The 22,438-nt window shown below is 31.3% G+C and overlaps 1 protein-coding gene across 2 annotated transcripts in view; it reads left to right on the forward strand.

Moving 5' to 3' along the window:
* The first annotated feature begins 262 nt into the window (after positions 1 to 262).
* LOC118189393 (uncharacterized) overlaps positions 263 to 22,438 on the forward strand; it is a 333,651-nt gene continuing 311,475 nt past the window's right edge. For both annotated transcript variants that reach the window (XM_085812820.1, XM_085812821.1), the window contains exon 1: positions 263 to 983. The gene's annotated coding sequence lies outside the window, so the exon portion shown is untranslated. The remainder of the gene's footprint in view (positions 984 to 22,438) is intronic.

Below are 22,438 nucleotides of genomic sequence, written 5' to 3' on the forward strand. Positions count from 1 at the left end.
TAATTTCACATTTTTTGCAAGGCTTTTTAGAACCGGAAGCTTTTTTGGTTCCCAAACAGGCAATCAAAAATAATTCCTACACATTTTTATACATTGTGTAGTGAATGTAAGCATACGACGTGAATATGAATTCCCACCCCTTTCGACCGATTCAAGATTCGAAGCATGCGCATTCTGTCATGACGTCATCGGGTCTTCAGGTGAGGCCCGCGGACCTTTTCCTCTTCATACACTCTATCGCACTCTTCTACATTAAAGACAGAAAATTCGCTCTTCATTTTGTCTTGTTTTTAGAAAAAATTCCTATTCTCTGCAGCAAGAATAAAAATGCAAAATTTTCTTCATACTAAAGCATTATTTACAGTGAATGTAGTTTTGCATTAACTCCATTAAAAACTATTTATAAAGTTTCGAGCAACGGAATGTAACATTGATTAGTGATGTGACATTTTGCTGATAGGTTGGTCAACGCACCCCATGAGGTGAACGCGCGATGTTTGGCATGACATAATAGCAAACGATAAAATGAATAAGCCGTTTGGCGCGCTCCTTAGTTTAGGTGGCACATAAGAATTTGCTCATAAATTACGTTGACGAATGTATTCATATAATTGCGTTTTGTACACTGGAAATTCAAAAATATGTAAAAGGCATACTGCAATAACTTATTTTAATTGCAGACAGAGGTTATGCATTATTTAAAAAAAGTCTGTGGTATATAAATCTGTGCTAACAGAAATAAAAAAAAACTTCCTTTCTGTGCTGAAACTAAAACTAACATTTCTGAAATGAAGTTTACAGCTGGCTTCACTTTTCGCGGAAGCTGATATCTGATTTATTAAGAAGAAAGAAAAGTCAAAATATGTTTTTGGTTAGATATTCGCATCAGTTTTAAAACCGTAGTTAAAATTAGATTCATACCTATCCGTCGCTGGTGCATTTCATTCAAGCGAAGAAACTGTTTTTGGTAACTGAAAGAATAGGTAAAGTCCATTTCTTTTTCTTTTATATTTTCAAAATTCTAATGCTTATAAAATTACACATTTATATCTGCATAATATTTGATTTTATCATCTCACTATAATTAATAATTTCTTCTTTATTTTAAAATGAATGCATAAAGTAATGTTGTCTAAAATGAAATAGTTATCATTAAAGTCTAAAAGTTTACTTTTTAGGCATTTTTATTTTTTTTTAACTGTAGAAGCTTTGATATTTTGTAGTAAATAAAATTTATATATATATGTATGTATGAAAGCTTTGTTAAATAAGAAACAAATAAAATTCTAAGCGAGAAAAATCAATTATCATTAAAGACGGGAATATTTTTGTTACTTCCCCCTGCTTTAAAATCAGTTATTATATGAATTAAGAATGTTGATTGTCCTTTGCCTTGCTTTCGCGAAAGTCTTGCTGAATAATAAACTCCAATATAAATTTCAGGGAATTTTAAATCAATATTAAGAAGTTATATCCGGTGCTTAAATTTGTCTTAATGTATTGAAATTATTTCTATATATCATATTCTGCTACTGAAATGCTGCACTTTGAGTATTTTAAAAAATAATGATATTAATGCTAGCAGAGAAAACCAATGCCGATAATATACATAAAAATTGTACTGGGTACGAAAGCTTTTGAAGTATAATAGAAGAACAATAGGAAAAGAAACAGCAACAAATTATAGCTCTATATAGCTTTTCCATAATTTATATAAATGAAAAATATAAAATTATTGCCTTATTAAATTTATCAGTGTAATGTAATTGCAATTAAGTATTTCTGTCCATAATTTATTTTAAAATGTGTCATTCTATTTGTGAATTTTGTGTGGGTCGAAGATATTTCAGAAAGTAAATTCCCGTTTCAAATATTAACATTTAAACAGAAAAATAATTTTATTTCCTGATATTTATATTTTTTCTTCCAACTCATTTTTCTTTATATCAATAAGGATTTTGATTTTGTTTCTGAGAATACTTTTTTAACTTTGAACAAAAATAGCTTCAAATACTCATAAATTCTCATCTAAATTATTTTACATTGCTATGTATTTAATATTGCGTTAGTGTGATGGATACATATTTGAAAAGAGAAAAATATATAGATATAACCAGAAAAAGTTAATAAATCATAAACCTTGGTCAAACTAATATTGTGTAGCAGATAACATTGTCTTCTGCATATGCATAAAAGTTTATACAAAATGTTAAATACACATTAAGGTATACCAAAAAGACTTCTAACAATGATATACTAAATTCAGCTTAGTCTTGTGAAAAAAAAAAAAAACTGTTTGATATTTTGAATAATAACTCGACTAGGAATACAAACTCGACTAGCGTTCAAATAATCATGATATACAAGAATATTGACTGTTAATCTAAATACCGCACTTGTTATTTTTAGCCAAATTTTAAGATACTGTAAGAGCTACTTTATGAGAAATGAGCATCAAGTCTGAATTCCTAATTTGATCATAGTATATTATTTTATATACTAAAGAAAAAACTATTTAAAATATCATGCAATTTGTATCATTCGCTTTCTCTGCTTTTTCACAAAAGCTATTCAAGTCCTGGCGTAAAACAGTAAATTAAATTTTGAAATATTATCAAAGTGTTGTATCAAAGCCTTTGGATAAACTATTTTTAAGCACTAAAGGCAAAAAATATTAAATAATCTATTGACAGGTGTATTTTTATAAAAGGGCAAAGACAAAACTTAAATATTCCTTCTTGACAGCTGTCTTTCATATTTCATGCATATTCTGGTGAAAACGGAAAAAGCAGAATTTTCTGTAAGTGAAATGTTGCATTTAAAAGTAAAAGCTGAGAGAAGCTTATGGAAAAACGGGGGCACTTAGACACCAAATTCTGAACACACATAGTTCTGCATCCTAACATGTGCATTTCAAAGTTTGACTTTTGAATTTCGAATTTAAGATAATTTATTTTATGTTTGGTGAGAATTTTATGAATTTTTGCTTACTTAACTGAGTGATTTAAAGCAAGGGTTTTCCACTGCTCGAATTAAAACACTTTGATCATCTAAGAGCCAGCGTGTTACCATTCAGCAAAGATTAAATACTTAACTTTCTGATTTAATGATTATCAAACTAAGTAATAAATGTAGCCTTTGATACTAGTATTTAAATCATGATATATAAAATTAATAAACGTTGTTAACATTTGCAAACGTTTTAAAAATCTGCAGAACATCCATTTTTCATAAACTTTATTCCCTTGTACATTTTTAAAGACAAATAGAAGCATTTCAGAGACATTTCTTGCCTAGCTGAATCTGTGATTCGTAGCGAAATTCTTTGGTATTTATTACTTTCAGTACCACCTATTTCATGATATCCGTTAAGCTTCTTTGTCGTGTTTTTCTGAGACTATCCGAAACAGAATTCGTCAGGTTTCCTTGCATAGGAACCAAAAAAAAATTAACTATAGAAATAATATATATGATGAGAAACATTCTATGTGAGCAGACACCAGTACTGCAAATATATACTGATAAGTACACTAGTGTTAAAAAAATTAAGAGAATTCGAACATTATGTCGAATTTCTGAAGACTTAATGGATAGATATTATTGAAATGGAGTACGAATATACATTTGTAGCAGAAAAAGAGATATAGCATTCAAAAGTCATTTTATGCACCTATGATTATCAGTAAAACTCATAGTGCAGAGATGCCTCAAATCCCCGTTGTGATATCTAACTGGAAATGGGTTTAATATGGGTTATGACTCCGGGATGATTCTGGGAGGAGTATGGCGAAATGAAATTGCCCTCCCAAGAGCGTCCGAGATATGCTATATAGATATTCATATAGGCCAGGGGAAGGGGCTGAGCAATCTATGCGGCGAACAATCCAACTTTCCCATTAAGCGTGACCAGCTGAGCCCTATATTGGTGATTGGTGTCCATTAACAGGAACCCAGGCTGAACTGCACCAATAAAAATTCGAACATAGGACTCTAAGATATCCTTTCTATAACAAATAGCAATCTGGGAGCCTTTGTCAAATACATGCAGGGAACTGCAGCCTCCAACATAATGCGTAACCAAACTCTTATACCCCCACCACCGTAATGATCTTTTTCCCTGATGAGGGAGAGATGGTATCGTGTTCCAGGCTGTCTCTAGATACAAGTACGCCGAGAATCAATGTCCAGACTGAATCTCGCCTCATGTGTAAGAAGCTCGGTGTTCCATTGGAGTCTGCAACAAGCTAAACGCGCTCTCTTGTGTACTGCAGTAAACGGGACGTAAACAGCGGATCTTCTGGCATAGAGTCCTATATCATGAAGCATTTGGGCAAGTAAAACCGTAAAATTCGGGTTCCAATGACAACTTACCGCTAACGAGGGAGCTGTGAAGCTGTAGCAGTCCTTTGCGCTTCGCTGAAAGGGTCAAATAACGATCTTCATTCTTCATCGTGGATCTTGGTCGACCTGGTTCAGGTATTCTCGATATGGATCCAGTGTCCTGAAACTGTTTTCACAGATTGCAAGCGACACTGGGCATAAAAGTGAGCTCCGTAGGCACCTGCTCTAATGGTTGGCCCGTCTACAGTCTACCGACAATTTTCCATATCATTTCGTCATCCCTACGTTCGTGGCCAATCATTTTACCCGATACCTTATAAATTTTACTTAACGCTTGGGAGAAACATGGTGAATATCTTGAAGGAGTATGAGCACACGAATCCCGAAAACCTCTCTTATATCCTCCTCACACAGCTCCTGAGACACGCACGAGTATACATATTCGACTCTGCATAATATAATATTTGCATAATTCGTCGGCATAATTTGTATCTTTGGTTCAATAATTTTCTTACTTCTTCTTTTACGAAATTTGAAAATTATCTTAATTTTGTTCACGTGTATAGTTTGGTTTCATTTGAAATAAGCTGATATTTTTTCATTTTCCGTATTTATTTGTTAAACAATAAGATGCGTTTATTCACTAAAAGATAAAATACTTTGAAACCTTTCCCTTCATTCCAGTCTTTGAGCTGTTTTATGAAAGAAATTATGTAACAATGTAGGATTCTGTACTCTTCATTGTATAATTTCTATTTTATCTAAAGTCCAGAATCATTGGACTAAAACGATTAATTGAAATAAAAAAAAATCAGTGAATGTGGCTTTTTATTAAAGACATGAAATATTTTTATGAAATATCCGTAGATTCTGTGAAATTACACTAGCTGAATTCATTAATTTTTTTATGACATCTATTTTAAATGCTTGGTGACGCAAGCAGCTAGGGTAGAAAATTACGTCTTCATTTCAAAGATATAAAAACTGTGCGAGAAATGTAACTGACACAATATTCGTTAAATAGATTTTTATTTGTTATAATGTTTTGCCACATCATTTAAAATGAAGTGTGTTTTATTTATTTATTTTTTTTTGCGGTAAAATTTTGATGTGATAACTAAATCTTTTTAATGCATCTTCAGTTTCAAAATGTCGCTCCTGTAAATAAAATAAAATATTTTGTTGAATTTTTAGATTTTGTCGATAGAGCACAACAGAGAAATTTGGAAAATATGATGACGCGAATTTCGAAATCAAAACCGCTTCAGAAAATGCGACAGCAAATTGCACCTTTTTCTTTACGAATGTTAATACTAAATATATCTTCTTGAACAGAAAGTTTTGCAGATATAGATTCAAACGGAGATTTTTAAACTGATTTCTGTTAGATCAAAATAAATAGTACAAAAAGTGAATTAAAGTTTTCTTTTTTAAAAGGGTAAAAAACAAAACTTTGAGAAAAAATTCACGTTTAAAATTGTTTTAAGTGAATCTTCTTCAAATTCAGGTAATTAGTTTTTTCTTTTGCTTTCTGTGTTTTGTAAGCCAATCATAGTGAAATATGTTTAACGCGAAAACGCTGAAGACGAAATATCGGTTAACACGAAATAAGACAACGGTCCCGGCAAACTGCTATGTATTTTCATGCATTTTTTTCTCTTAACGCGAAACAAAAATCGCTGAACACGAAAAGATATCCTCTCTGGGAATGAACAAATACGGAAAACACCGGCTTCGCAGGCGAGATTTAAGAGGGGGTGTGAAATGAATGAAAAGATGGTTTCACATGTTTCCCTAGAAAGGAGGCTAACTTGGCTTTGAAATATCCTCGGAATAGCCTGCGGCACGAGCCAGTTTTTTTAAATCTAAGCTACTTTCACCTTTCACCTCTACAAAATCCACACAAAATCTCATCTCTCATCAGCTGGCTTTGGAATTCGGTGGCGAGTATATCGCAGTGTGAGTAAAAATTTGTGGGTTTGGTTCATATGTTGCACTTTGCATGGAATTCAGTGACTCCAAAGACGAATGAAAATTGTTTTCGTCATGCACGATTCTCAAAAGCATCAGATTCTTTGGCGCCAAAAGAAATGGAGAAGGGGGATATTGAAACTAAGCTGACACTTAATTAAATGTTTGAGAACGTTTCTGTATTATTGGACTATCCTTAGTGTATTATCTTAAGAATTCGTTGCAGTAGTTGATGATAATATGTGTTCAGCCCCAGTTACGGCAGATAAAGACATTTTGAAGTTTGTTTAAAGCTAAAAAACATCATTCATGCAGATTCCGACGAGGAAAATGAAATGAAAATTGCAGTTCTGTTCCCACGTCATCCGAAATGAGGAACGTCATGAGAAGGATGAGCACTTATTTAGACGCACATTCCAATGGTGAAATGAGTAACAAAATGGACGATATTGAACAAGCTGATGCTAAAAAGACAATGCAAAAAAAATATCAGATAATTTTCCCCAAAACTCTGAATGTTTTGTTTTTCAAAAAACTTGAAAATTTTGTATTCATTTTCATTAAGTTCTTGTGGATGATTTGGTTCATTGATTTTTATTAAATAAATGCACATCTACATATCTACGTAAACAAATATACTCTTATAAACTTAAGTTTGTTGAAGATATGTTTTTTTCAATATATATAACACGAAAAGACATTTCAGTCCCCAAACGACTTTCACTGTGTATTTAGTTAACGCATGATATTACTACACCGCGTATAATGAGACAAAAATTCATTGTTAGAAGGAGGTAATTTCACCAAGTATTTTTAAATTATTTTTTATAAAGAGAGCACTTATTATAATAAACAGCGATGTCCTACAGGTTAAAAAATGTAAAAATACTCTTATATTACTGCGAATAATTGCTTTTCGTTCAGTGTCGTATTTGGTGAGCAATGCAGGCTAATCTGTACATCACACATATTCATCTAAATCAAATTAATAGTTTCTAAAGCATAAACTTAGCATTTTTTTATTATTTAAGTAAACAAAAAAAAAAAAAAAAAAAAAAAAAAAAAACCGAGAAAGTGGTTTAATTTTACTCGACGTAAAATGAAGACCAAGCGATCCTGATAACTCGATGTTTGCATATCTGAAAAATAATAAAAAAAAAAAAATTCTGCTATACTAAATACATCATAGAAATAGGCATAATGTAAACTAACTGATAAAGTACCTGCCTTTGCTAATCACCAAAAAGTATCTTAAATAATACTATCTTATTAATATGAACATCGTAATACTAATTAAAATGCTGGAATTTTATTGCAGTTTTAAGTTTTTAAACGAAGAACGTCCATTTTACTTCCTTGTACGAAGTAAAAAGGAAGTATTGTAATCGCGAAAGAAAAGTTTCAGGCAACATATTTCAACGAAAATATCCATTTTGACCGCTATCGAATGCAATTTAACGATGTTTTTGCGTGATATCTGTACGTAAGGACAGAATAAAAGACTCTTTTCCTCCAAAAAAATTATAAAACTGCTTTAAAATAAATTCTGAAGAGAATTTTTCGTGACGTCTGTACGAACGTATGTACGTACGTACGTGCGTACGTACGTATCTCGCATAACTCAAAAACGAGTAGCCTCAGAACGTTGAAATTTTGTATATAGGACTGCTATAACATGTAGATGTGCATCTCGTATTTTGGTTGCAATCGGCCGCACCAAACGTATATAAATATATTTATATATATATCCACTCTGTTACCCGGCTCAGTGATCTCAGTTTCTTTACTCTTATATGTTTGTAAATTGTACATTTTTTGGTTTAAAAATGATTGAATTATGTTGCTTTTATTTTCCGGTTAAGGTTTTTATGCCTTTCGTAATTCTGGAAGCAATATTTGTACAATTATCAACAATTTAAAAGCTGTTTAAGAGCGGTTAAGTTTTATATAACATGGCGGACATATTTGTTTACATTTGAAACAGCAGAATTGTAGATTTTTTGCCAATCTAGAGAGACTAAGCTTCTCAACACAAAAATAACGCTTTCATTTATTATTGCGAATTAAATCATGCTTAATCCTTTCTGGAATTTTTTCGAGGAAATAAGTGTTTAAGATTTACTTCGTAATTTTTAATGCAGATATTTTGAGTTTTTATTATGTATTTTTGCCTTGTCGCGAAGTGAGAACTGAATTAATTGAATGAGAAATACTAAATCGTCTGTGAAAAACTGTTTCTTTTCTGTTTTGTTTGCTTAATTCCTTTCATACATCATTTTAGCTTTATTATAGTATTTGAGTAGAACATGTGGCAACGATAATTCTTGAAATTACATAAATTTTGTGCATTCTGAGTTATAATATGAATGAAATATAATACTGGTAAGTAAACCTAGCGCCAGAGTGTTGTTATAGTAAGCAAATATAGTGAATTTTAAAAAGTGCATTTATTCTATTGTGGTTTATGCGCTGTCGACGAAGTAGATTTAATTCATTCCAATCAATTTAAATGAAATTCAAGAAAAAAATGCGTATAATTTAATATTCCGTACAAGGAAGTCATGTGGTGTACACATCAGATTTTTTAATACATAGAAAGCAATGTTATCTTAAAAAATAACGCATATTTCAACATTTATGGGCTAAAATAATAACTGATGATAAATAGAAATTTTAAGCGCTTTTTTCAATAAAAATGCAAAATTTGTATTCTTCTATTATTACAGAAATATAGAAATTCAACATAAAAATCACCATACCACATTTTCGATAGGCCCATCCTAGTGAGTTTCTACGGTTTGAAAATAAATTTTGCCTTTTTAAGTTACGTTAATATAGAAATATTTCATTAAAATTAAATACACATTAAATTTCAAAATATTAATTAATTTTAACTTATTTATAATAATTTAATAGGTAGACTTTACTTTTTTACGTGATCTTTTTGATAAAACTACCGAATAAATCGCTTTTATTTTGTCATGCAATTTTAAAGTTTGCTATATAAATTAACTTCGGAATCAAAATTGAAATATCAATTAAAAGTATTTTATTTCTTTAAATTTATTTGGATTCCACTAGAGCTTTTTAGTTATTAAGAAATAAAGCATGTTAGTTTCTTTAAAGTATTATTTTCGTATTTCTTTTAACTTTCTTTAAATTAAGTTGCAGTTATCAGAAGTTACGATTTCATATTCATCAGAATTTCATATTCACGAATGCTTAAGGGATATGTGTAGATTTTAATATTTCTTGCCTTAACCTATTGCTATTAGCATAATTTTCTTTTGTCTGTTCGTCATTTGTTTTCTCAAACGCAGACATTTCCTCTTAGATCTATTAGAAACTCCGTATTATTGTGATTTTGAGGTTTGAAGTTCAGGAAAAAGTTTTAAGCATTTAGATATATCTATCAACAGAAAGATATGATAGATTATTCTGAAAATAAAAAAAAAAATAATTTACGACTGTAATTATCTGAAGCAAAAATCCTTCGAAAACTAAGATTTTTTTTTTTTTTTTTTTTGTTTTGGTTCGATATTGTTTTAGCATATGACGGTAGAAAAAGCAGTGTTAGACTATAATTCAAGTAATTTACATTGAAAAATAAAATCATTCTTACTTATAATTGCAAAAATAAAACTTGCCTTTGAAAACTGCAGATTTTTATAATTAGAGCATAGTTATTGAAATTAAATAAGGAAAAATTTGATTCATAGTCATTTAACTAACAAGAATTCAATAATTCTCTAAAGTAGCTTTCGTATTTATCTAAGGAGTAACAGAAGCAAAGTTTTCAGTTTTAAAAATAATTTTTACTATGGGTTTCTTTAGCGTTGGAATTAACTTTCACTGAACGCGCACAAATTACAAAGGCTTCTGTAAAACAAAAACAACAAAAAATAAAAAAATAAAAAATCTGAAAGGTGCAGATTTTAAATTACGTCCAAAGGGGCGTTTTTTTAACGTTTTGTATGTTATCTTTATTTATTAAATATCATGTTCTTCGCACTTAAACCATAAAATTCAGTTCAGTAGTGATGTCGCAAAATAATTTTAAATGAGCCTATCTTTAAAATTTCCGATACACAATTCCGTGCCCGCTGGAGATTAAAAAGGTATATTTCCTCCCGTAGAGTGTTGCCATTGCTCGCTTTGAAATCTTTGAGTTTGTTAACCAAAAATTTGTTAAAGTTTTACAAAATATGAAATCGATAATAAAACAAATTCCAGATTTCAAATTTGGGCTTCCAGATGTCCATATTCATAGGAGTATTACGTCATTCAGAATTCGATGGCTCTATGTACCGTTGTTTTATCAAAATACGAGAAATATGCATACATTGTTGCAGATTTTTCATTATTTAAGTTCTTCAAATCTAATGCAGGACTCTAACATTTGGTGGCAACAGTTTGAAAAGTGAAACGGATATTTATAGTGATTCAACGCAAAATCGCAAAACGAAAACAATAGTCCTTCAGGCACAAATCCCCTTTGGATTAAAAAATACTATTTATATTAAATTTTTTAAGATTGGTAGTTATAGTAAATTATTATTCTTTCTTATTCTTATTATTTTGTTATTTGAAACATTCAATGCCGCGGAGAAATTTTTGGATTTGGATAATGATTAGTGTAATAAAAATTAGTTGTCTCATTCCCAATTAAAACATACTAACCCATGTCTCTCTTCATTTTTTTTCAAATGATACAATGGAATATTTAGCTTAACGTTATACCACTCTCTGTTAGTTGATGTCAATGGCCTTGAATGTGCTTATATCTGTCTAGGAAACTGCCGATAAACTATTTCCATAACCATCAGCTGTCCATAAATTCTGACGCAAAACTTTTATTTTCTTGATGAGCTGACAGTTAATGCAAAAAGTATTGTAAATTTTAGATACACTCTGTCCTCCTTTCCAACCTCTCTCTTCCCTCGTTGTTTAATTGTTTCTCTATTAAATAATATGAATGTTCATATTGGTAAATATTATACAATCCATACTGGTATAATATATATCGGTATAAATCCGTATTAATATAGTATATATAATGCGCATATTGGTACAGTATACACATCAGAAATATGAATCTAGCATAGCCTTAAATGGTCATTATAATTTAAAATAATTTTTGGCTTGTTGATGCTGTTAGTAGCCCTATTTTTAACTTTCATTATGTAACTTCAATGTTACGTTTGAAAAGGTTTAGCCACCGAAGGATAGAATAAGTATATATTTTACGACAATAATGAGCATTTTATTCCTAATCAAAAAGTGAGTACTTTAATTGATACGAGATCTGGTCGTTAATTAATTAAATGCAGTAAAATACTCAAATGCTTCTGTCTAATTAAAGTAATGCTTTCATGGAAGATTTACTAAGGAAAACTGGCTCACATTTATTTCAAACACGGGAGAGCCTACAGAAATGAGGGTAGAGTTAACACTTTTGACTGGAGTTCAAACCCTTAACCTAACAAAATTTTGGCAGTTTTTATCCATTCAGCTATTGATGGACACGATGTCAGAATAATACTGTCGTACAATCACGGAGAACAAACTTTCGTTGAAATGCTGTGGTGACCGAAATTAACACATGCATTAACAATTAACAAAAATTTAATAAAATGTTTACCTAACATAACTCAACTATAAATATTTTTATATATTACTATATGATTTTATTTAAACATGTATGCAAGCGAATAATATCTCATACGTGAAGAATTAAATGTTTCATACAGTAACTGAAGTATTCAAGAGCTTAAATGTGTGTGTGTGTGTGATTATGACAAAGCCCCGAGGGCTATCTGCCTAACAGGAGGGATGCCTTCGTGGAGGACTTTCTAAGGGAAACTGGCTCGTATACACGTTACACATGGGGAAAACCACGAAAACGCCCATGCAGCCAGTCCGTTCGCGGGATTCGAACCTCGGACCGAACTACCAGTGTTCAGCGACTTTACCGCTCGGTCGCTGGTGGGCCAAGAGCTTAAATGAGCTGCGCGGTTTAAAAGAATCCATTAATGGTATACGTTAACGTTTTTAAAAATATGCTGGAAAGCTTAAAATTTACTACATTAATTTAATTTAAACATGAGAATATACACCTTGACAGAATAACTGTGACATATATTTAAGTATGTAATATTTATTGAAAATTTTAAAGTAAAACCTGTCGGGGATATAACCTAAGAAAGATCATTAGTTTAAGTAAAATGCCTTTGGTTTCAAATATTTTTGTTTCTGTAGGGATGCAAGATAGCGGTGTTATTAAGAACACGAAAATTTTGATGATTATATACAATAGCTAAACATAATTTATTTTTTATGTAAATGAGGGCATTCAGTTAAAAACCGCGTAATATTATAATAAAAATATTTGTTTACCATCATCTTTAAGATTCCGTGGTATCTTAAAGAAATAACTTTTAAATCCTTATATATTCTTATATTCCCTAAAACACATGGATGTAAAAAAATTGCGCAGGAATGTTTTTGCTTTAAGTTTCCTTTAAAAGCTAAACTTTCGCTTAAACGATTTTAAATATTTTTACCGTTAAACTTATTTTTTCCCGTTTCAAAAGCATACATTTTGTTTTAAACTTGAAAGCTGTTGCTCATAGACAATGCTTTCATACTAAAAAAATGGAAAGTATTTTTTCTGATATCAAGGCGTCGATGATATTCATATGTATTTGCTTCTTACTTTCATGGTATCACCATGAGGAAATTCCTGAATTCGAAACACCATTTTCAAGAGTGCATATTCCAAAGAATACCTCTCATATCGGCACAGTAGGACATATTTCTCCCTTTCCCCTTTTGTTATTTATTTATCTTCTATCCATTTTATGTTATAAAGAAAAAATAAAATAGAATTTTTCGAATTTGGAATTTTTTTCAGCAAGTGAACGTTTTTCGAGTTTCAATGAATCCTCAATGAATAATTTTTGCGAGAACGTATTCTCATGTGTGGCTTTGGAAATATGCGTAGTACAAAGCCTACTAAAATGTCAGGAATGTCGGAAAATTCAACTACATAGGATATCTGTTAAATTTTGGAATTATAATGGACTCTGACCGAAATTTCTGTTGCTGAGATAACGAACATATTGTAAAGTTCTCATCAATGTATTTTAAGATTATATTCTATTAAATGGGAATTTAACGAAAGAGAGTTTTTAAATTCTATCTAAATATAGTTCAATCAATTGTAGTATAATTATAGTGAGATTTTGCATCTAAAGTAGATTTATAATGAAATGTTAATTAAAATTATTTTAGTAGTAAAAAGGGATTTTGCACTTGTACTCCAAATATTAGTTTTGCAAATACGGGTAAGACATTTTAGCCTGGACTTTAATCTAAGGTAGCGTCGGCCGCTGTTATTATTCTTACACTTCATTGCTAACTATCTTAGAAACTTTTATCTCTAAACAGTAGCATTAGATATTTAGTTACAGAATTACATGTTGAAGTTCATTCGATTCCGATGAAGTTTCCCATATTTATCATTGATGTCTAGGTACCATAATTTTCAGTCACTGTTGACGAAAAAGTCTTTTTAAATTTCTAAGCAGACATTAACATGTTTAAGAAGCAATATATGGCAAACAAAATAAGTAAAAAGTCAAAGATAAAGTAGATTTAATAAGTAACTAATTCACCATGAGCATTCAGAAGCAGTTTGACGCTGAAAGATGAATATAGATTATGTGCTTAAATCTTCGCTCCTTCATTCCTGTATTAAAATGTCTTAAAGTGTGAAGGAAACAGATATCGAGTTCCTGCTTGACGCCCTTTGAACTATCATAATAGCTGAGTAATATTAAGGTTCGATGATCCGAAAACGTTAAGGTATTTGTAATACTTCATAATCGTCTTCTCTACCCATTTTGAGATGATGAAGGAAATATGTAGCAATTATTGAAGACAATATGTTTATGATCCGCGTATAACCAAGATTAACCATTGCGGAAGGTATTTACATGCGTATTAACTCTTCTCGAATTGGAAAGAAATATAAATGTAATTTAGACCAGGTTCCAAGTCTGATGCTGCATTTATTCCAAGTATAAATATACAGAACAAAATGATACCATTATGCTCCTGAACTACTTTTGATGCTAGTCAATTATTTACAGAGTCGTAGCTAGGGTTTTCAGCGCCTAGGGACAACTGAAGATTTCGCGCCCCCTACTGCTTGCCAAGGATGGAAAACATTTAATTCTAAAATGTCGTAACATCAGTTTGGCGCCCCTTGGATTCTGCGCCCGGGAACAGATGCCCCCCTTGCCCCCCTCTAGCTACGCCCCTGATTATTTATGCATTTGTAGAATAATATGTAGACAGATGGTGGGCAAGTTATCTGCTTTGATATTGGGTCTTTCCTATCGGAATTTATTTACTTAGAGCACCAGGAGGACCGGAAACCCAGACCAAGTTCGGAATTGTCATACACGGTTAATCGCCCCCAACTCTGGAGGCAATCTAAGGAGGCATAACCCTCAATCAAACCAGGGGGAATTATATGATTCACACATTCTGTGTAATTGCACACAAGTCAGAGATGGACGGCAATGCATCCACTAACAAAGAGAAGAATTTAGTAAAACGTAATCCGTCCCCAAGTGTTGATAAAGGGGAGCCAAGCCCTCAAGGACAACCTTCGAAATATAACCATGTAGCCCCCCCCCCACAAATAGGGGGCAGACAAGAGAGTAACATGTGGTCCGAATAAACGATGGCTCTAGTCCTGTGAGTCGCGGTCGAGACTGCCTAAATACAGATCTCAGCCACTAGCTTCCCAGGTTTAACCTACGTAGAACTCCAGGGAGGAGGGGCAGGAATTTATTTTCTCCGACTGTTCCTTTTTTATTGACTTATTATTCAAGATTTTGCTCCTTGACTTTAATACCGGTCATGTTCCTTTATTGCCTATTTGAAGGAAAACGATATTCTGTGTGGACATGCTTGAGCATGATTTTCGATATTAAAGAATAATTTTTACAACTTTATTTGTTGAGGTTTCTGCTATATTCACTCAGATATTATAGTTCCTTTGCAAATTACTGAGATTATCCAGGTAACAAAGTATAAAGCAAAAATTTCCTCGACTTGGTTGTTAAGGTGCAATACTGACAGGTTATATTTTATTACATATCTTTTTCTGTATATGCCCATAGAATCACATCTTAAGCTTTCAATTGTTTCTATTAGAGACTGCATTCTGTTGGGTATTTAATACTTGCAGGAAAACTGGTATATGGTTAAGTTCGGTGAGGTTACATAATTTTGGATATAAAAGAAGAAAAATACGAAACGAAAATAGAGCTCAACCATTTTAAAACTTCAATGCCTTGAATGCTTCTGTGCCCAGTAAACATTTGTGTTGTTAAACGGTCTGGGATATGTAGATGACGTATTAGCAGATCAGTAAGCTCAAGTAGCACGTAACTATAGTTTTTATTTCTGAAAATCCTTGTGCCATACTTATGAAGTTTCATCTGAAAAAATGACGGCTATGCCGAAAAGGCTTCAAGCAGAGTATATATAATATTCAAACGTGGTAGAAATTTCAAGATTTCTGTTGTTTCCTCCTAACATTGGATATATAATACACATACATAAATATTTTTTATTTTCTTTTAAACGTGCTTTTCGCAATATTTCATTTTCTGTTTTAGATAATAATATTTCTGTTTTAGATAATATATTTCTAGAGACTTACAATGTTAGTATTAAAAAGCTAAAAGAATTTTGTTTCTTATTATGAACGTAAATTTGGATGCTGTTGAATGAATAAGAGGCAACTAATTGAGGTAATTCTTGGGAACATTTCAAGAATGGAACCAAGAATCGGTAAAGTTAAACTGACACAAGACTGAAGATATTTTGATGCATAGATGATAATAATCGCTCAGAAGGTATCATTAAAGTTGAGATGCATAAAATTTTCCATCCATTCTCTTTGATCTATAACTCAGGAAAATATGAATTCTTGGACAAAATTGGATCCCGAAAAAATACGACTTGAGTGACTGCAGAACTGCTCAGCTGCTTCGGATGCGTGAAGAATATTCTTCCATTAAAAGATGAACTCAGCATACCTCGCTTTAATGGTCTTTATTCAGAGTACGAAATCTTATAAAACCGTGAATGGAGGAGATATGGATTTTTTTTTCGTTTTATAAACTCAGCTTGATGGTGCCAATGTTCGCTTTAGCAAAGTTGTATTTCTATCTAGAATTGTCCATATTTATGGATGAAAGCCTAGCTTTTTCTTTAAGGAAATGTTCTGTAGTTTTCACAAAATGTCTGATGCTCAAAAGAATGAGCTTTAGTAAGAAAAAAAATCAATCTTATGTTGTGAATTTTGATGTTAATTAATTTATGAGCTCCTTAACTGGAAGTGATGGGGGTTTAAATAGATTTTGTTCGATAATCATAAGATTAACTTTCAGTTTAATTGTGTGGTTATTTATGTTAATTTTTTATCGTTTCAAACAAATGCTATTCTTTGTTAATCATTACTTGCTACTGAATTGATAACACATGAAGATATCTGGCAGATGCATTAAAGTTTATTCTATTTTTTTCAAAATTTTTTATTTATATTCTTTATATTTACAAGAAAATGTTTGATATATATATATAATATAAATATAAATAATATATATATATATTTGTAATAATAAAATTCCATAGTCAAGAATACACTTAAAATCCTAACTGTATGTTCTTTTCATTTTTAATGGTGACCGTCTCTTATTTGAAATATAAATTTGTTTTTCCCGCCTTTTCTACACGTACAGTTTTAGAATGTTCTGGAGATATTTAAAGCGAACTGGATTGGCTGACGAGGCTGACGTCATTTCTTGGAAGCTCCGCCTTTCCAGAGGCTATAAAAGGACTCGTTAAAGAATATCGGGGCTTTTTCTTTAATGTCACTATGCAGTAAACTTCATACAAAAAGTTATTAGTAATTCTTTTTTATTTACTCCGGATATCTGATTTTGTAACTGCTACTTTCTCCTGAAATATAATAAATGGATCTTGTTTTTTAAAACTTATCGTCTGATAATTTAACCTACGACAAAAGCTGGTACATCACATATATATAAAAGAAAGTCTCTGTGTTTGTTTGTTAGCTAATAACTCACTTACTACTATAGATATCGTCACCAAACTTTTTATAATTCTTTTCTGGTTCTTAAAAAAGGTCGACGTAAACTTTTTCCGAAGAAAGTAGTTAGATCAAAGATACCAATTAAAGAGGCTTAAAACGCTAATTTTCACCCTCATTTTTCCGAGTGGCAACAGTGCTGATATCAACAACAATGGCAACAGTGATATATCAGCAACAATGGCTGCGTGCCATTGTTGCCGCTCAAAATAATTCATTTTGATCAAAATAATGATGTATTTGGTTTTATTTTTGACCCAAATGTTTATTCCATACATCATATGGATATATATCCCATATGGTTCTACTATCATTACGTAATCAGTTGTGGTGCATGTACTGAATATTACTTTGTTTCTTTGGCATTTTTTATGCATTACGATGACGCATCATATTCCTTATGACATGTAATATGCTATTACACGAATTTTCAAATGATGTCATGAGTAAAATAATACATTACTCTCAATCTAACTTAACTGGCATCGGGTACGTCCGCTAGTATGAAGTAAAGGTTATACAAAATTTTATTCGATAGACTGTTTGTTTTTCCTTCAATGTTTTCCAAACTCGGTCGAAAAATATGAATAAATGAAGTAAAAATGTTTTGTTGTTTGTTTTTATTGTAAACAAAAGAGGTAAGATGAAATGATGCATTAATTTATTATGATTTAAGGTATTTTCATCACAAAAAAAATAAAGAACCGATGATGAAAGTAGATTAAAAGTGCTTTCATAACGTTACAGTAATTTGGATAAGACTGGCAGAAACTTCTATTAAGAATAAGTTCTTAAACTTCTATATAACTGAGTATTTCGTATTGATTTCCTTTGTAATTAACTGGTGATGTTTCAGGACTGGAGAAAATGTAAGTTGATAGTTATTTTCTCTATGCAAATATGTATCAGAAAAATGTTAAGAAATTGAAAAACATAATTAACTTCTCGTCTTAGCAATTAACGGACTGCTTATTCCAGATAAGTACTGCGTTGTAATTTAGTTTCTTTCCAACTCTGCTATGTAAAGCTGTTCGAGAACATATAGCAAAAAGTGGTTTTCCTCGAAACTGCATTAATTTACAGTGCAACTTCAATTTTTTGCTTTTTTTACATCACCACTGAAAAGGAAATATTTCTATTTTCTCATATAATGATGAACATAGCATTCCTTGCTCATTGCTGAAATTCTGGTATGTTCCATTGATTAGTTTTACATGTTTTAAACAAATAAGACTTGATCTGGTTGCCAAGACTTTCTTTTAATACTGTTTATATTGTTGCTGAGTATCCTTAAAATACAAGCAAAATCGCAGTTAGATTGGGCATTGAAACTGTTTAAGGCATCCGTGGTAACAATTGCACTTTACCCATTTATTTCTAGATATTGATAAAAGGAGTCTGTAGGAATGAGATCCAAAGATCTCGCAGTCTTCTTCCCAAACTAACCTTTCGAGACTCTTCTCCAATTATTAAACTTTCAAGAGCATTTCCAGACTCATGAGTTCAAGCGGTGATGTTCCTCATTGGTACTGCACGCATATATACCTATTTTGATAGAGATACGAGTCCTTGCCGCATAAAGTTGGAGCAGATTTTAAGTCCATTAAACGGCAATATTGCATATATTATAGATATTTTTGAAGAATATGCATTATTTTGTGTCCATCACCGTTGCTACTGTAATATTCGTAAGCGATATATTTAATATTCAACAGTAAAACCGTATTTTTTAATTACAATATTGGTGCAAATGTTCATAGAACTTCAGCTGTACACATTGCAAATCCCAACATTTATATATATTGTAAATTATATCAAAGCGATTTACCATTAATAATGAATAAAGACATGTAATAGCAAGAAGTATATTTTATTGTTTCTCAATAACGCAATTAAAACAACAGTTACACAAAAATGAGAAAACTATACTCAAATTGTCAAAAATAAAGATTTGATAACATGTCCATTGCAGCACTCTAAGAATAAGTTATATGTCGAGCCAGTCTGAAGTTAGGTAAAAGTCACCATGTTTAGAATAACCATGTTTAGAATCACCATTTAGTCACCATGTATTAGAATGGCTAAGCATGTCAGACCGTGTGAGTAATATATGCCCCGGTAATATAAGGTAATATCTTGCCCCCTTTCAAGGCAGAAGATAGCGCAAGCCGCTAAAGAAATTTTCAACATCAAGAAAAGAGCTAAAGATTGTAATATATCTTATATAATCAAACTTTTAACTAAATTTTATGAATATGATGTATATATGCACATATGTAAGATAAACAATATATAAACCAGGATTCTAACTTTTCAAATTTTTTCCTTAAACGATATGTAAACCAAGATTCTTTGCAATACCCTAACTCTTCCTTTTAATTTGGCTGTTTCCTCCTTCTGCCGTAAAAATAGTAATTGGCTTATAACAAAACTTCCTAAACTGTAAAATTTCAAAATTAATCACTGCTATATGATTCTACATGAAACTAATGACTTACATAATGTTTCAGCCAATTAATAATTTCAAATTTCTAAATCGAAATATTTAACAGCCAATCAGGAAAATGTAAATGTAAATTTAATCATATTGAACCAGATTTCATCTTGAGCACGTCGCACTCCTACTCTACTTTTTTATTTATTTAGATCGCTGTCATTGATTTTCCTACAGCATCTAAGAAAATGATTTTTTCAAAAACAGGCGCGGTTATTGCAGGAAGTTATGTGAGGCTGAATCTACCGAGAATGTAAGATATGCTTAACCGGCCTAGTTGACTGCTACTATTTTTATCCTCAAGATTTAATGAATGTATGTAATGTATGGTTTAATGTGTGTATCCTCATAATTATGTATGTGTGTATGTATGTAAATATTTACGAATGGGAGAGAAGACAAAAATTATTTTTAGCCATGGCTACTGGTTATAGATGACGCTGGCATATAGAATGAGTAATTGCGTAGTAGAAGAATGACACTTGCAGTCAAACGTAGCCATAGATACAACAAAATTTTATTTCTGGGCAAAATAATTCTTGAGATGCATTTTCTAATTCACACATCATCCTGTGTACAATCTACACCCAATCTTCATTACGTTTTTGAAGTTTACTACATCTTAAAACAATGGCGGATACAGAAGTTAATGCGTTAGTGGGAAGCAAGGAAGCGGGAAAGAGCGAAACGTTTCAATAAAAGCCTGAGAAAGCCTCAAAAGGTATATTATTGATACTGTCTCTGTCGTCGGTAAACAGACAAAGAACTATATTTCTAGGTCATTACTTTTGAATTTAAAGTCTAACGAAGCATTGTTTTGCCATTTCGAGCTTAACGGAAGATAAAGAAATACGCATAGTTTTTATTATTTTTTTATTTCTCTAGGTAAGAACTTTTCTTTCGAATTCTTACTCCGGGATTTTAGAAGGGGAAAAAAGAACAAACATTGTTCTTTACAAAAGACTTGAATACGATTATGTTCATCAATGCTATAAGTATGATTCTAATAAAAATTTTCTTAGACAATTCTAAGAAATAAACTACTTCGTCACGTTGTCCTCACGTTGGCAGCAATGCCCGTTACTGGTTTATGATTACTCTGTTTACAAACATTTGTTGCTTCCCTTTTCTGTTTGATTTTAAAAACTAAATAAATTTGGCTATTTCATTTGCTAAAATATGTAAGAGTAAAATAGAATTTTGACATAAATAAGTAAATATAGAATTTTATCATACTATGCTAAAACATTCGATTGTTTCCCATTAATTTAATAATTTAGAAGGTTTATACTTAGATTTTTGAATTTATTTCTCGATTTTTAAACCCAACCTTCTAGTTTCAATATTTTAAGCTCTTTTATTTCTATAAAAATACTAAAAATAAATAAAAAATATAAAAAACCTTTATCTTCACTACATTGTAAGTATTTACTTATTGTTTAAAAATCGCTATGTCTTAAATGTTTATTTATTAGTTAATGGAAGGTATAGAATGCCTCCCCAGAATTTCATAACCTATTTTATTGTACGAAGATCAAGTATTTATGATTTTATTGGTTTCTGAGCAGTACTTACAACGCAGCTGAATTTATACCATTATTATTATCGATTGAAAGAGTCCCAGCCCGCATTTCTGCTTGCTCAGAATAAAAATGTTTTTGTGCTTTGCTGATTTCTTTTTCAGTTTTCCCAGGGAAAGCTTGTACTGACTGTAGCTCAGTTTGATAAACTTGATTAAATTGTATTGATATATATGATGTTAGACAAAGAATAATGCTTTACAGCATTGTTTGTTTACTTGAAAAAATACTGCATTAGTATTGTAAAGAATATATGATATATTGGCATTTTACTTTAGTACTAAATTTTCAGGTTTCCTTCGGATTTTATTTAAAGCATTTGCTCCAATATTTTGAATGCTGAAAATATCCCTAACCCATTTCATTCTAAAAAGGCATTTAAAATAAAAATACACATACTGTTGCATTTGAAAATTTCAATGATTTCGTCATATGTTTAGATTTCGAAACTGAAAAAAAAATTATTTTTTATAAGGCACATTTTTAAAGTAGATGACCCACACGTTAAAAATAATTGTGAAGGTTATCGAATCTTGCATTAATACATAGTTAATTTCTTAACTACTGAAATATTTGGAGATTTATATTATTATCGATGTGTAACGTTGAAGAGACATTAGGTAATTTCGAAGCTGGAGAGATGGAAAACGAGCAAAGCCTTCGCCGGGAATCGAAGCACGAACCTCTGGAATACGCACCCAGCGTGTAGACCACTACACTACGAAGGCATGCTAAGATTGTGAGAGAAATACGTTATAAGAGAAAGTAAATGACAACCAGTTTTTCTTAAAAAAGTTCTACAAGAAGGGATCTCTCTTCCTAAGCAGATAGCCCTTGTCTGCTTTGCCATATCTAATG

The sequence above is a fragment of the Stegodyphus dumicola genome, chromosome 3, assembly GCF_044657685.1.
Source record: "Stegodyphus dumicola isolate Sdum_Otavi_A_Nest chromosome 3, ASM4465768v1".
In the NCBI taxonomy this organism is placed as follows: Eukaryota; Metazoa; Arthropoda; class Arachnida; order Araneae; family Eresidae; genus Stegodyphus; species Stegodyphus dumicola.